At 37.9% G+C, this 9,039-nt stretch overlaps 1 long non-coding RNA gene across 1 annotated transcript; it reads left to right on the forward strand.

Moving 5' to 3' along the window:
• The first annotated feature begins 1,907 nt into the window (after positions 1–1,907).
• On the forward strand, positions 1,908–9,039 carry LOC139131787 (uncharacterized). The gene is made up of 3 exons (XR_011552189.1): positions 1,908–1,928; positions 2,039–2,142; positions 8,483–9,039. It is a non-coding gene; the product is annotated as an uncharacterized lncRNA (long non-coding RNA).

A 9,039-nucleotide genomic window follows, 5' to 3' on the forward strand; every position in this document is an offset into this window, starting at 1 on the left:
GTTTGACAACTGATACAAATGTACTTGATTCAAAAAGAGTGCTCAAATGTCCAGATGCAGACAACATACATGATATATATATAATATTTGAATTTCACCCAAAATTATATTTTCACTTTTCATGGTAATGTACATGTGAACTATTAAATATTTTCCCTGACAACACTTCGTATATCTGTATATGTGTAATGCCCATAATCGTTGTTATAAATGACAAATGAAATCTAGTCCGAAGTTGAATTTAATTTTAAACAATAACAATGCTGACATATGGCTGTGCTTGACTTTTCATCAGATTCAGGGAAATAAACGAGAAAGTGCAGAGAATACATAATACAACACCACCTAAAAATTAGCAAAACATTAGCCAATACAACCCAGCACATATTTCATATCAATCAAAACAATCTTGTTTCAAGTCTCCCCTTAAGTCCCCAAACATATCCTTGATATTTTCAAGTCCGCTCTCAAGTCCCACTCCCCTCCAGAGGTGTTCGTGAATGCAACCTTAGTTGATATTTGGCACGGTAATTTTCTTCATGAAAAATGAGTTTCCTGATTAATAAACAATAAACCATTAAATATGTAAGAATACAATGAACTTGGGTGATCGATATTTGTTCCCTGGAGTTCAGGGCTATTATCAAAATGTCCTGTAGTGGTGTTTTAAAATCCATTATCATGCAAAATAGCGCCGTAAGAAAGTGGAATATAGCACCCGCCCTGAGAAAAAATATTCAAACGGTAAAAACCTCATAGTAGTTTTCGTCTCCACAGCTTTGAAACTTGAAGAGAAAATTACATTTTAACATTGTTGTTGAGTTAGTTTGTTGTTGTTGTTGCTGCTGCTGTTGTTATTATTGTTGTTGTTGTCGTCGTCATCATCGTCTTCGTTGTTGTTGTTGTGTATGTGTATATGTATGTTAATGTTTATGCGCGTGTATGTGTGACAAGGAATTATATCAGACTTCCGTCTTCGTTGAAACGTCAGTCGCGCAGAGATTGTATAGCGAGTTAAATTTATGTTTGTTGTAAGGCTTTTTTGGAGTTCAAAAATAGTGGGCTACTATATGTTAAAATCCCACTAACTGTATCTTTTAGCATTATTTTTAAGATTTTACTTTCAAGCTAATATAAATTTGTGATAATGTAATAGCTCGACGGCCTAAAGTTTAATTAGATAAAGAGCTACGCAATATAGCCTAAGTATTGAACAATTAGATTATTGATATACCAAAAAGTATTTTCAAACCAGAAAGTACCAGTGTGTTGTTTCGTGATACTTAAATTCGGGGCAGTTCACGGCCAAATGTAAGCATTAAAATACAAACATATAGCTCTATAAGTAACTCCCAAGCGTCCCTCTCCCCCTACAAATGGTTCAAACTGTCTTCTGACCGCCTAATATTCCCTCCCTGTACACAAATTATGAAAAGTGTTATTTATTATTACATGGTGAAACGACTCCCAGCTGGAAAAGCACCTAACCTTCCGTTAAACATTAAACCATTCATTGCCCGCCTACTTCAATTTTTTGCAAGCTGTTCATGTCACCGAGCAACAAAAATGAACTCTGCCCTTCGAGGCCTGGCAGACAACAGCAATTTTACACAGACGCCGTTATTGACTGAACCTTTATCAGTGAGTGGCGTGACTTTATTCCTTAGAATCCTAGGCATTTCGTCGGAACTTTACTTATAATGCTGATAGACCCCAGCTCTATAGACCCTTTTCATAAAGAGGGCGTCCTTTAATTATGACGTCATTTACCGAACGAAAGCGTAATGAAAGCGAGGTCAGTAGGTCCTGTCAGCTGAGGTATTATAGCAGTCTAAAACGGTGTAAGTACCGTGGTACTTTTTGGGTCAATGGAGCGCCCACTTGCGTTGACCTCGCGTAGTTTCTGCAGATTGGGGTATGACTATATGGTTGCTTCGTAGCTGCAATAATTGTAGCCCTTGGTTGGTGGGGATTGGGCTTCTGTCGTGCGGCTGAAGCCCAATCCCCACCAACCAAGGGCTACAATTATTGCAGCTAGGTTGCTTCGATGTTGTGTACGGTGTGAGATCAGGTAGCTAGCTAGCAGAACGTGTATGAACATTCCAAAATCATCGACAGTATAAGCTAGAGATTGCAGAAAAGGTCAGTTTGACTTTACAATAAGATAAAGAGATGTAATGTTGTCACCTCACGTAAATTACGACACTCCCCCAACACAACCAGCAAAGGGAGTGGTAGGCAGCAATGTCTGACCGCAGCAATGTCTGACGTTTCATTTTAAACCTTCCCTAAACAACGGAGTATTATCGATTTACTCATCGTGCTCTGTTTACAAATTACATCGGACAACAGAACGAATACAATTAATAAGCTTTTCGAAACAGATGTAGTACCCTGTACAAATCGGTAAAGTATATGGGGTCCACCATTGATTTTATTCAAGGTGTTATTCCAGGTGGTACTGGTACCACCCCCGATGGCATTGGTATCAGCATGGAGGTAGGAAGAGACTACCTCCATGGTATCAGAACATGGCACACCGTGTTACTAGCCCTGCGTACAGGTCTTTACCACCATGGTGGTACCTTATACCTCCTGGTGAGGTATAGAGTACCACCATTGATGGTGGATTGATTGGTGGTACCTATACCTACTGGTATGGCATGGGTATGTACCACCATTAATTTTATACATGGTGGAATACTGTACCTACTATTAAGGTACAACGTATAGGGTACCATCATTGATTTTATACATGGTGGTACCTATACCTAATGGTATGGCATGGGTATGTACCACCATTAATTTTATACATGATGGAATACTGAAGGTACGACGTATAGAGTACCACCATTGATTTATACATGGTTGTACCTTATACCTACCGGTATGGCATGGGTATATACCGCCATTAATTTTATACATGGTGGAATACTATAAGGTACGACGTATAGGGTACATTCGTTGATTTATACATGGTGGTACCTTATACCTACTGGTATGGCATGGGTATGTAACACCATTAATTTTATACATGGTGGAATACTATAATGTATGACGTATAGGGTACAACCGTCGATTTATACATGGTACGTGGTACCTTATACCTACTGAAATGGCATGGGTATGTACCACCATTAATTTTATTCATGGTGGTACCCTATACCTCCTGGTGAGGTATAGAGTACCACAATTGATTTATACATGGTTGTACCTTATACCTACTGGTATGGCATGGGTATATACCACCATTAATTTATACATGGTGGAATACGACATATAGGGTACAACCGTTGATTTATACATGGTGGTACCTTATACCTACTGGTATGGCATGGGTATGTACCACCATTAATTTTATACATGGTGGTACCCTATACCTCTTGGTGAGGTATAAAGTACCACCATTGATTTTATACATTGTGGTACCTATACCTACTGGTATGGCATGGGTATATACCACCATTAATTTTATACATGGTGGTACCTTATACCTCCTGGTGAGGTATAGAGTACCACCATTGATTTTATAAAAGGTGGTACCCTATATGTAAGAGTAAGTTCTAGGGTACCACTATGATTTCATTCATGGTGGTACCTATACCTACTGGTATGGCATGGGTATGTACCACCATTAATTTTATACATGGTGGAATACTGTACCTACTAATAAGGTACGACGTATAGGGTACCACCATTGATTTTATACATGGTGGTACCTATACCTAATGGTATGGCATGGATATATACTACCATTAATTTTATACATGGTGGTACCTTATACCTCCTGGTGAGGTATAGAGTACAACCATTGATTTTATACATGGTGGTACCTATACCTACTGGTATAGCATGGGTATGTACCACCATTAATTTTATACATGATGGAACACTGTACATACTATTAAGGTACGAGGTATAGAGTACCACCATTGATTTATACATGGTTGTAGCTTATACCTACTGGTATGGCATGGGTATATACCACCATTAATTTTATACATGGTGGAATACTGTATCTACTAATAGGATGCGTATAGAGTACCACCATTGATTTATATATGGTGGTACCTTATACCTACTGGTACGGCATGGGTATGTACCACCATTAATTTTATACATGGTGGTACCCTATACCTCCTGGTGAGGTATAGAGTACCACCATTAATTTTATACATGGTGGTACCCTATACCTCTTGGTGAGGTATAGAGTACCACCATAGATTTTATACATTGTGGTACCTATAACTACTGGTATGGCATGAGTATATACCACCATTAATTTTATACATGGTGGTACCTATACCTACTGGTATGGCATGGGTATATACCACCATTAATTTTATACATGGTGGAATACTGTACCTACTATTAAGGTACAATGTACCGGTATAGGGTACCACCATTGATTTTATACATGGTGGTACCTATACCTAATGGTATGGCATGGGTATATACCACCATTAATTTTATACATGATGGTACCTTATACATAATGGTATGGCATGGGTATATACCACAATTAATTTTATACATTGTGGTACCCCATACCTCCTGGTGAGGTATAGAGCACCACCATTGATTTTATACATTGTGGTACCTATGCCTACTGGTATGGCATGGGTATATGTACCACCATTAATTTTATACATGGTGGTACCCTATACCTCCTGATGAGGTATAGAGCCACCATTGATTTTATACATTGTGGTACCTATACCTACCGGTATGGCATGGGTATGTAGCACCATTAATTTTATTCATGGTAGAGTGGTGGAATACTGTACCCTATACTTATAAGGTACGACGTATACTGTACATGGTGGTACCTTATACATAATGGTATGGCATGGGTATATACCATAATTAATTTTATACATTGTGGTACCCCATACCTCCTGGTGAGGTATAGAGTACCACCATTGATTTTATACATGGGTATATACCACAATTAATTTTATACATTGTGGTACACCATACCTCCTGGTGAGGTATAGAGTACCACCATTGATTTTGTACATTGTGGTACCTATGCCTACTGGTATGGCATGGGTATGTACCACCATTAATTTTATACATGGTGCAATACTGTACCTACTAATAAGGTACGACGTATAGGGTACAGCCATTGATTTATACATGGTGGTACCTCATACCTACTGGTATGGCATGGGTATGTACCACCATTAATTTTATACACGGTGGTACCCTATACCTCCTTGTGAGGTATAGAGCCACCATTGATTTTATACATTGTGGTACCTATGCCTACTGGTATGGCATGGGTATGTACCACCATTAATTTTATACATGGTGCATACTGTACCTACTAATAAGGTACGACGTATAGGGTACAACCATTGATTTATACATGGTGGTACCTCATACCTACTGGTATGGCATGGGTATGTACCACCATTAATTTTATACACGGTGGTACCCTATACCTCCTGGTGAGGTATAGAGCCACCATTGATTTTATACATTGTGGTACCTATGCCTACTGGTATGGCATGGGTATGTACCACCATTAATTTTATACATGGTGCAATACTGTACCTACTAATAAGGTACAACGTATAGGGTACCACCATTGATTTATACATGGTGGTACCTTATACCTACTGGTATGGCATTGGTATGTACAGTACAGTACTGATATTAATTTTAGTCCTGGTGGAATACTGTACCTACTAATAAGGTATGATGTATTGATTAATACACGGTGGTACCTTATTCCAAATGGTATGGCATGGGTATGTATCACCATTAATTTTATACATGGTGGTACCTTATACTTCCTGGTGAGGTATAGATTACCACCATTGATTTTATACATGGTGGTATCCTATGTGTAATAGTAAGTTCTAGGGTACCACTATGATTTCATTCATGGTGGTACCTATACCTAATGGTATGGCATGGGTATGTACCACCATTAATTTTATACATGGTGGAATACTGTACCTACTAATAAGGTACGACGTATAGGGTACCACCATTCATTTTATACATGATGGTACCTTATACCTACTGGTATGGCATGGGTATGTACCACCATTAACTTTATACATGGTGGAATACTGTAGCTACTAATAAGGTACGACGTATAGGGTACCACCATTGATTTTATACATGGTGGTACCTATACCTAATGGTATGGCATGGGTATATACCACCATTAATTTTATACATGGTGGTACCTTATACCTCCTGGTGAGGTATAGAGTACAACCATTGATTTTATACATGGTGGTACCTATACCTACTGGTATGGCATGGGTATGTACCACCATTAATTTTATACATGATGCAATACTGTACATACTATTAAGGTACGACGTATAGAGTACCACCATTGATTTATACATGGTGGTACCTTATACTTAATGTTATGGCATGGGTATATACCACCATTAACTTTATACGTGGTGGTACCTTATACGTACTGGTGAGGTATAGAGTACCAACATTGATTTTATACATGTTGGTACCTATACCTACTGGTATGGCATGGGTATATACCACCATTAAGTTTATACCGGTATATGGTGGAATACTGTATCTACTAATAAGGTACGACGTATAGGGTACAACCATTGATTTATACATGGTGGTACCTTATACCTACTGGTATGGCATGGGTATGTACCACCATTAATTTTATACATGGTGGAATACTGTACCTACTAATAAGGTACGACGTATAGGGTACCACCATTGATTTATACATGGTGGTACCTTATAATAATGGTATGGCATGGGTATATAACACCATTAATTTTATACATGGTGGTACCTTATACCTCCTGGTGAGGTATAGAATACCACCATTGATTTTATACATCAGGTACCTATGCCTACTGGTATGGCATGGGTATGTACCACCATTAATTTTATACATGGTGCAATACTGTACCTACTAATAAGGTACGACGTATAGGGTACCACCATTGATTTTATACATGATGGTACCTTATACCTACTGGTATGGCATGGGTATGTACCACCATTAACTTTATACATGGTGGAATACTGTAGCTAATAATAAGGTATGACGTATAGGGTACCGCCATTGATTTTATACATGGTGGTACCTATACCTAATGGTATGGCATGGGTATATACCACCATTAATTTTATACATGGTGGTACCTTATACCTCCTGGTGAGGTATAGAGTACAACCATTGATTTTATACATGGTGGTACCTATACCTACTGGTATGGCATGGGTATGTACCACCATTAATTTTATACATGATGCAATACTGTACATACTATTAAGGTACGACGTATAGAGTACCACCATTGATTTATACATGGTGGTACCTTATAATAATGGTATGGCATAGGTATATAACACCATTAATTTTATACATGGTGGTACCTTATACCTCCTGGTGAGGTATAGAATACCACCATTGATTTTATACATCAGGTACCTATGCCTACTGGTATGGCATGGGTATGTACCACCATTAATTTTATACATGGTGCAATACTGTACCTACTAATAAGGTACGACGTATAGGGTACCACCATTGATTTATACGTGGTGGTACCTTATACCTACTGGTATGGCATGGGTATGTACCGAAATTAATTTTAGTCCTGGTGGAATACTGTATCTACTAATAAGGTATGATGTATAGGGTACCACCATTGATTAATACATGGTGGTACCTTTACCTTATGGTATGGCATGGGTATGTACCACCATTAATTTTATACATGATTGTACCCTGCAAACTGCATTATGATCAGTCACGTGATTTGGCTGCAATCTTGGATTTTTTGAAAAATACCAATTTAATCTTTAAAAATCTTCTTCTCCAGAACTAATACACCAATTGAACTGAAATCTTACTCATGTCATCCTTAGAGTGATCTCTTTCAAGTTTGTAAACGGCATTTGGATCGGTCATGTGATTTGCCCGCCATATTAGATTTTTGAAAAATATCAATTTAATTTTAAAAAATCTTCTTCTACAGAACTAACATATTGATTGAACTGAAATTTTACTCATGTCATCCCTAGAGTTATCTCTATCAATTTTGCAAACAGCATTTTGATCGGTCACATGATTTGGTCGCCGTATTGGATTTTTGAAAAATACCAAATCTAATATTTAAAATCTTCTTCTGCTTTAAAACTAACACACCAATTGAGCTGAAATGTTACTCATATCATCCTTAGAATGATCTCTTCCAAGTTTGCAAAAAGCATTTTGGTTGGTCATGTGATTTGGCTGCCATATTTGATTTTGCATTAAAGATATGATTACCACAGAAACCTACAGTAAGTATGAGATAATGTTCGAAATCCTTCTTTAGGTAAAAGATACAAAAGACTTTTCCAAGCTCAAATTTTGCACATAATATCATCAGTGCAAGAACTTGAAACAATGTTAATCCCTTGGGCCCCGCCAACACTGCTTGCAGCTTTAATATTGGTATTGGTTTTTTTTTCTCATTTCCAGATTCTTGCTGAAGCAGCTGATCATGAGGTGAAATTGAACATGAAATACAGCAATGCAGCAGTGTTCCGGCCGGTTGTCAGGGCCATGCTGCATTATTGCCAGTCTTAAAGATGGAGCCTCCCTTTAAAAGGACGCAAAGCTATGGTGGTGTTCATTGTGTACGTGGACATGAGGCAACACACTGATACACGCTCCATAAAATGCCACTTTTCTCCGGCCGCAAAAATGCAGACAGACTGCCAAGCGGTCAGCGCGAAGCTGCTACCGATCAAACTCTAGGGTTATATTCAAATTCCAAGACGACTAGAAGACAATTTTTTAGGAAATTCGAGCATTGGTGGTAGGGAATTAATGACCATTGGCGATTTGAACCGACTGTCAATCAAACGCTTGTATAAACTCTGTTTGCAGGATTAGCAAAAGGTGACAAAAGATCAGTTTGTGTAATTAATGTTATAGAAATCAAACATCGTCACTGGGTTGTCCCCTACCTTTAATAATGATTGTTTACTTGAAATTTTTTTTTTAATTAATAAACCTCCTTAAATCAATTGAGA

Source organism: Ptychodera flava, chromosome 4, assembly GCF_041260155.1.
Source record: "Ptychodera flava strain L36383 chromosome 4, AS_Pfla_20210202, whole genome shotgun sequence".
NCBI classification, from domain to species: Eukaryota; Metazoa; Hemichordata; class Enteropneusta; family Ptychoderidae; genus Ptychodera; species Ptychodera flava.